The sequence below is a fragment of the Lepidothrix coronata genome, unplaced genomic scaffold, assembly GCF_001604755.1.
Source record: "Lepidothrix coronata isolate B3197 unplaced genomic scaffold, Lepidothrix_coronata-1.0 Scaffold119, whole genome shotgun sequence".
In the NCBI taxonomy this organism is placed as follows: Eukaryota; Metazoa; Chordata; class Aves; order Passeriformes; family Pipridae; genus Lepidothrix; species Lepidothrix coronata.
Genome location: NW_016690299.1, coordinates 2024574 through 2031258, shown reverse-complemented (window position 1 = coordinate 2031258; position 6685 = coordinate 2024574).

The following is a 6685-nucleotide window of genomic DNA, read 5'->3' as shown; positions in this document are numbered from 1 at the left end:
GGAAAAAGAAATGGGATTCACTCGGGCAAATGCTTTTCCACCTGCACCGGGATTTGTTTCCAAGGATCCTCCCTGCCCTTCAGGAAAACTTCCTGTCCTTATTGTCTGTGCACCAGAGGAAGGTTTTACACGGCCTGGCATGTGTTTTTAAAGTGATTCTTCGTGCTCCTTAGGATGATAGAACAAGAAGACATGTGAGAACTCAGCACTTTCAGGAGTTAAGATCTCAGATTAGTCACTAATAAACCCTGTGCACGTCAATTCCCGCAGCTCACGTTTACCAATCCCCCAGGGAATGGGGGAGAAGCTGGAGAGAAAGCACCACCTACTTTTGGAACACTTCAGTGTAGAGTCCTGTTGGTTTCCATGAAGGAACAGGAAGGACGGGAAACAGGAAGCAGAATGGAAATGGCATAACTTTAGTAAAGCGAATAAAGGCTTCTCTGTGCGAGGAATCCCAGTGCTGTGTCCCTGCAGAGCCACTGCAGCTCCCCTTGGAGAGCCAGGAGATAACACAGCCCTTAAAATGGGAATTTTAAAGTGATGAGCCTTTAAACTGGGAATTTGTCCCAGCATAGGAAGTTTTGAAAGACAGGTCCTTGTTTTTAAGATAGTGACTTAATTCACTGTGGGATGGGAACGTGCCACCACAGATGAAGTGTGATGGTCTGAGCAAGACAGATTCTTCACCTCGGTGCTCAGCCTGAAGAAAATTGGTATAAATCTACCCCCTGTAACCACCCCCAGGGAAAGAAACGCACCCTTGGGCACTATATGCTCAATATAGCACAGGGCCTTATGGTGCTGATTGATTTTCAAGGTCAAATACCCAACAAAAGCACTTAAAACACCTGAAGATGTTCTGGGTTACCTGAAAAATGTGAGCTCTTAGGAGGGGTTCAGTTTCATACATCTGCTTAAGAATTAAAACCCTTCTCGGGGCCTTGGTAACCCCCAGCGAGTTACTGGGTAGCCTGAAGAAGTTAAATATTTTAAAAGTAAGTTAAATATTTTAAAAGCAAGTTGAATATTTTAAAGGTAAGCCCTGACTGACAGCGTGTCACTGGATGGAGTGCCTGTTGTACACTGCTGATTTACAGCCTGGAGAGTAAAAAGCAATTATGGTAATAAAGTGATTAGGGGGTTAAACCTGGGGGAAAAGATAACAAATATCTGTAGGACCTTGTGGTAACTCACCTGGGCCTGGCTGTTCCTTATCTTTCATTATCCCTAAGGAACTCGTGGGCAGGGTAGGTACCAGGGTTTGCATTTATTGTTTTCCATGGATTTGTACAGCTGTGTTGGCATGTTCTGTCCTCCACCGGTGGTCCATGTGCTGTCACGGTGAATTAACCAAACCTCGAGGAAATGGATCGATACTCATCCATGTTTTTATCTCCTTGAATATAAATCAAATTCCAATCAGTTTGGATCATCAGGCCAAACCTGTTTTAATAAGGTGTAGCTCATCTTTGCTTGCTCTATTGGCAGAGGGAGATGGGAAAAGCCTCTCTTGCACTGATCCTTCAAAGGCCTTCGTGGCTTTCCAAGGAAGGAAAAGGGAATATAATAAGGCTTTGGGCTTAGTATCTGTGTTAGATAAATTCTCCTGTTGTGAAAACAAATTATATCCTTAATATAACAATGGCATTCCACGGGTAGATCTGTCACGGAGATACGTGACACAATGGGCCAAGTGTCCTCTGGTGGGGTGAGTCAGGGTAAGAGGCGCTTTCCGAGAGCACTTGGCCGTGGTGACTCCTGCCTGTGGACAGGGAGGGGTGGGAATTGTCCCCAGGGATGTCTCGGCCCTGTTTCCTGTGATTCTGCAACGCCTGTGCCTGTGCAAGCGCAGCTGGGATTGGCAGGAAACTAATCCTGCAGCCTCCAGAGGTGTGTGTTCTACAGCAGAGTGGCACGAAACAGATCCTTGGGATCTTCCCAAAAGGCGAATGGAACAGTTAGGGAAGGAGTAGAGGTGAGTGTTGGAGAGTATGCTGGCTGCAGCAGGTTTCTGTTAGTCTGTGTCTATGGAAATGATGCAGTGAGGATTCCGAAGAATCACTAGAAATCCTACATTTATCATCAGGGGAAAACCTGGTCCTGGTCTCCCTGGTATTCCTCCAGCCTCCTGTGAAAGCAAGGAAGAGCTCTTCCAAAGTGGCCTCCCAGCAGGAAAAACAGTTCAACACCCAGAAGAAGCCTGGAGAAGGGAAGGCTTTTGGGAGACCTTGAAGCCCTTTCCAGTGCCTAAAGAGGCTCCAAGAGAGCTGAAGAGGGACTTGGGGCAAGGGATGGAGGGACAGGACAAGAGGGAATGGCTTCCCATTGACAGAGGGCAGGGATAGATGGGATATTGGGAAGGAATTTTTGGCTGGGAGGGTGGTGAGGCCCTGGCACAGGTTGCTCAGAGGAGCTGTGGCTGCCCCATCCCTGGAAATGTTCCAGGACAGGTTGTTTGGGGCTTGGAGCAACCTGGGCTAGTTCCAACACCCATGGCAGGGTGTTGGAACTGGATGGTCTTTAAGGTCCTTTCCACCCCAAACCATTCTGTGATTCTCTGATTCCAGGCTGTTTGGGGTTATTTTGTGTCTTAAGTACATCAAAATGTCTGAATTTACTGGCAAACAAACTGGGCCCTGTTTCCCAGGGTATTTTTGGGAGGAGATAGAGGAAATTTTTTGGGGAGGGGGATACTGCCTGACTAAATCTCTATATGCTAAAATCCTGGATCACCACCATGGCAACATCAGCCTGAAAAATCCTGAGGCCTTCACAAGGGTAAAAGCAATTTCTGAGGCACAGGGCGTGATTTTTGGGGTGTCCTGTGCAGGGCCATGAGCTGCACTCGATGATCCTCGTGGGTCCCTTCCCACTCAGGGTATTTTGTGGTTCCATGCTGTGATTCTGTGATTGCCTGGCCCTCAGAGGGCGGGAGCTTTGGAGGTCAGTGGGTTCCCAAAGCCGGTTCTTTGGGAGGCTGGAGCTCAGCTTAGCTGTAACTCCCTGCACAAAGCCACAGCTCCTGCGTGGAGAAGCTCAGCAGGATCCTGGAGCAGCTGCTCCCGCAGAGCAGGACAAAGCAACCGGCTGTCAGAGAAGCTCCACGGGGCAGAGCTGCCCCTGAGCTCAAAATGAGCAACTGAGGTTTCCCCAGCTCTGAATGGGCTCAGGTTTTATTTTAAGTGTTGCTTTGGTGCCTCACCAGCAGCCCAGCACCACTGTCACACCTACATCTGTGTCATCCTTGTCCCTCCTTAGTCTGCCAAGCTCGTTCCCATCAGATTTTCTCAGGGAAAACAGGTAGTTTCATGTCCCTGCTCTCCCAGTTCCCTCCTGCTGTGTTTTTTCACATGTTAAATGTGTGTATTTGTGGCATGAAGAACAAATCCCTGTGTCAGTGGCAGGAGGAGCGGGTGGAAGATGCCTGGATGTGTTTAGTGTTCTCTCTGTGTGCATGGCTTGCCTTTTCCCCCTCTATTTGTGGATGCCAAGCCTCCACCTCCTCATGCCCATGACCCCTAAATCATTATCCTAATGCCTTTAACCAAAACTCCAGCTGTCACAGACAGCTCTTCCTTAAGTAGATCATGGGAGCCCAGAACAGGATGTGGGATCTCTCCCGTGCTGCCCTGACGCCCTTAAGGCTTCAGTCTTGTGCAGCACAGGGGAAAATCTTGTTTTTCTTCTCTGAGATGGGATTGCCAGGTGTACTTTAGCCCTGGACTTTGCTCCGCTAAGAAATGCTGAGACACCTCCCGAGTGGGTCTGGCAGGGCAGGAGGTGTCCCTGTGCCTTCAGGAGGAGGTGTGTCCGTGTCTGGAGCAGAGGCACGTCCCTGCTGGGGCAGGACACCCTTGCCTTGACCTCTGCACTGGAGAAATGCAATACAGAGACCATTCTTCGAGCCATTCGTGGAACCAGAGAGGGGAGGTGACCTGCAGCACCCCCAGTCCTGGCAGTTATTCCCATGGGTTGCCTGGGGCAGGTCTCTTTGAGACCCCCGAGAGAGGCAAAACACACAGTGAAGATCAAAAATACTCTGTGCAAGTGTTTCTAAACAGCTGCCTGTTGTGGCAGGGAATGGATAAAAGCAGGAGGCTCCTGCATTTTACTCCTTGCATTAGATTTTTGTTACTTTTATGTCCTTCTCTGAGAATCATTCAGCTCATTACACCTGCAGTGAACAGGCTGCCTCTCAGACCCTTTTCTTCACATCCTCCCAAGCTTTCACTGGACACATCCAAAAGAAGGACCATGAACTTAAATTCTGGGCTTAGAACAGCTTAACTTGTGCTTTCTAAACCAAAGTATTGCACTGAATGTTCACTTGGAAGAGCTGAATTTTGCTTCCCGTGTCCGATGCTCCTCCCCTGTGTTCCCGCTGCGCTGCCGAGGCATTAATTCATCCCGCTGCGAGTTCCCAGCTGCCGTGGTGAGGCAGGAGGAGCTGCAGGAGCTGGTCCTGGAGTGATGGAGAGCGGAGGCAGCGGCAGTGGCCAGCCGGGCACGGTGGCTTGTGCCTGTAATCCAAGCTCCGGGGAGGCTGAGGCTGGAGGACGGCGTGAGCCCGGGGGTTCTGGGCTGCAGGGGCTGTGCCGAGCGGGCGTCCAGGCTAAGGCCGGCATCGATATGGTGGCCCCGGGGGAGCCGGGGGCTACCAGGTCGCCTAAGGAGGGGTGAACCGGCCCAGGTCGGAGACGGAGCAGGTCAAAGCTCCCGTGGCGGTCAGTAGCGGGATCGCGCCTGTGAACGGGCCCTGCAGCACAGCCCGGGTGACAGAGCGGGACCCAGCCTTTTTTGGCACCTTTGTCCCCGGGATCCAGCCTCTTTTGACATCTTTCTGCCCGGGATCCAGCCTCTTTTGGCAGCTCTCTGTGCCAGGGAGCAGCCACAGAAGGGTCAAGCAACACCGGGGAAAGGCAGGAGCGTCCTGCGTTCCCCGGGGATGTCCCACCTGAAGGCGCTGCCCCAGCCTCGCTCGCCTGGGTGCGCTCGTGTTTTTGTGGTGGGCCGTGTGATTTCGAAACACGGCAGACTTGCAGGATCCCAGCAGATGGAACTATTAAACTGGGAAATGCCAGGCAGCAGGATTTCCCAGTTCGTGTTCCCGGCTCAATTCCCATCTCTCACACACCCGGCTTAGACAGCCCGCTCCAGGCTGAGATGGCATTCCAGCTCCTGGGCGTGTCATTAGAGTGCTCCGCCGGGTATTTACTGTCACAGCTCATTTGTGTCCTCGGCTCTGAGCTTTACACTCTTAGGAAAACACTGGCAAATCAGGAAGCTTTGCTCTCCGGGGAGTGTTTCAAAGCAGGGAGTGCGACATCCCTTATCTGCTCTCATACAGAGCTATCCTGGAGATACAGCTCCATGATGTGCCTCACTTGGCTTAAAATGAAAATAAAGCATCAGAGTGTGCCTCTTCTGGCTTAAAATGAGAAATTTGGGCTTTCTCAGGAGCTTAAACCTGCTCAGAAGTGTTTCCTGTCTATCCATCCACCCGTTTTCAAACATAAACTACCGGCAGCCCAAGGACATTCCATCAGTTGTCCACTGCCACTGTGTGGCCGGGCAGAGTCTGCACAGGATGGATGCCGAGGAATAGGCAGAAACCTGGAAAGCAGCTGGATATGGTGGTTTGTGCCTGTAATCTGAGTGCTGGTTGGGCTGAAGTTAAAGCACGGCTCGATTCCAGGGATTTTGGGCTGCAACAAGCTGTGCCGAGTGGGTGTCTGTGTGAAGTTTGGCGTGGATGTGGTGATCCTGAGGGAACTGGGGGCCACCAGGTTGCCTAAGGAAGGGGGAACTGGCCCAGGCTGAAGTGGAGCAGGTCAAAATTCAAGTGTTGATCCGCAGTGGGATGGTGTAGGTGAATATTTCCTGTAGCACAGCCTGGGAATGGAAAAGAAACGCAGATTCCTTTTCCATAGGGAATGGGTCAGCAAGGTATGGGGATCTGTTAATGCTGAGGCTCAAGCAGCAAGGACACAGTGAGGAATTTCAGCCAGGAGAGTGGAGAATTCCATTCTGGAGAGAGGAGCAGGGATCACATCTCACAGGGGGAGAGAGGGAACCAAAAAATTAGATCTTTATAAAAGGGGAGGGAGAGGGCCCAGAACCAGTCTTCTGAAGAAATTCCTTCATTGGAGAGATGCCCCTGATCCCACTGTGAGGCTTTGGGAACAACCCCCAAATTGTGTAAGAAATGAGAAATCGGTGTTTGTGCTGAGGATGGGGGGGAGGGTCTCTTTCCTTGGCCTGGCTGCCTCCTCAGCTGGGAAAAGGGAATGTGTGCTGAGGGTGAGAAGGGAAGGAGGGAAAGGGAAAATAGGAGGGGAGGGAGAAGGGCAAGGGGTAAAGGGAAGAAGGAGGAAGGAGGGGAAGGGGAAAGAGAAGAGGGAAGGAGAAAGGGTAAGGAGGGGAAGAAGGGGAATGAGGGGAAGGGGAAAGGAAAAGGAAAAAGGGGAAGGAGGAAGGAGGGGAAGGGGAAAGAGAAGAGGGAAGGAGAAAGGGTAAGGAGGGGAAGAAGGGGAATGAGGGGAAGGGGAAAGGAAAAGGAAAAAGGGGAAGGAGGAAGGAGGGGAAGGGGAAAGAGAAGAGGGAAGGAGAAAGGGTAAGGAGGGGAAGAAGGGGAATGAGGGGAAGGGGAAAGGAAAAGGAAAAAGGGGAAGGAGGAAGGAGG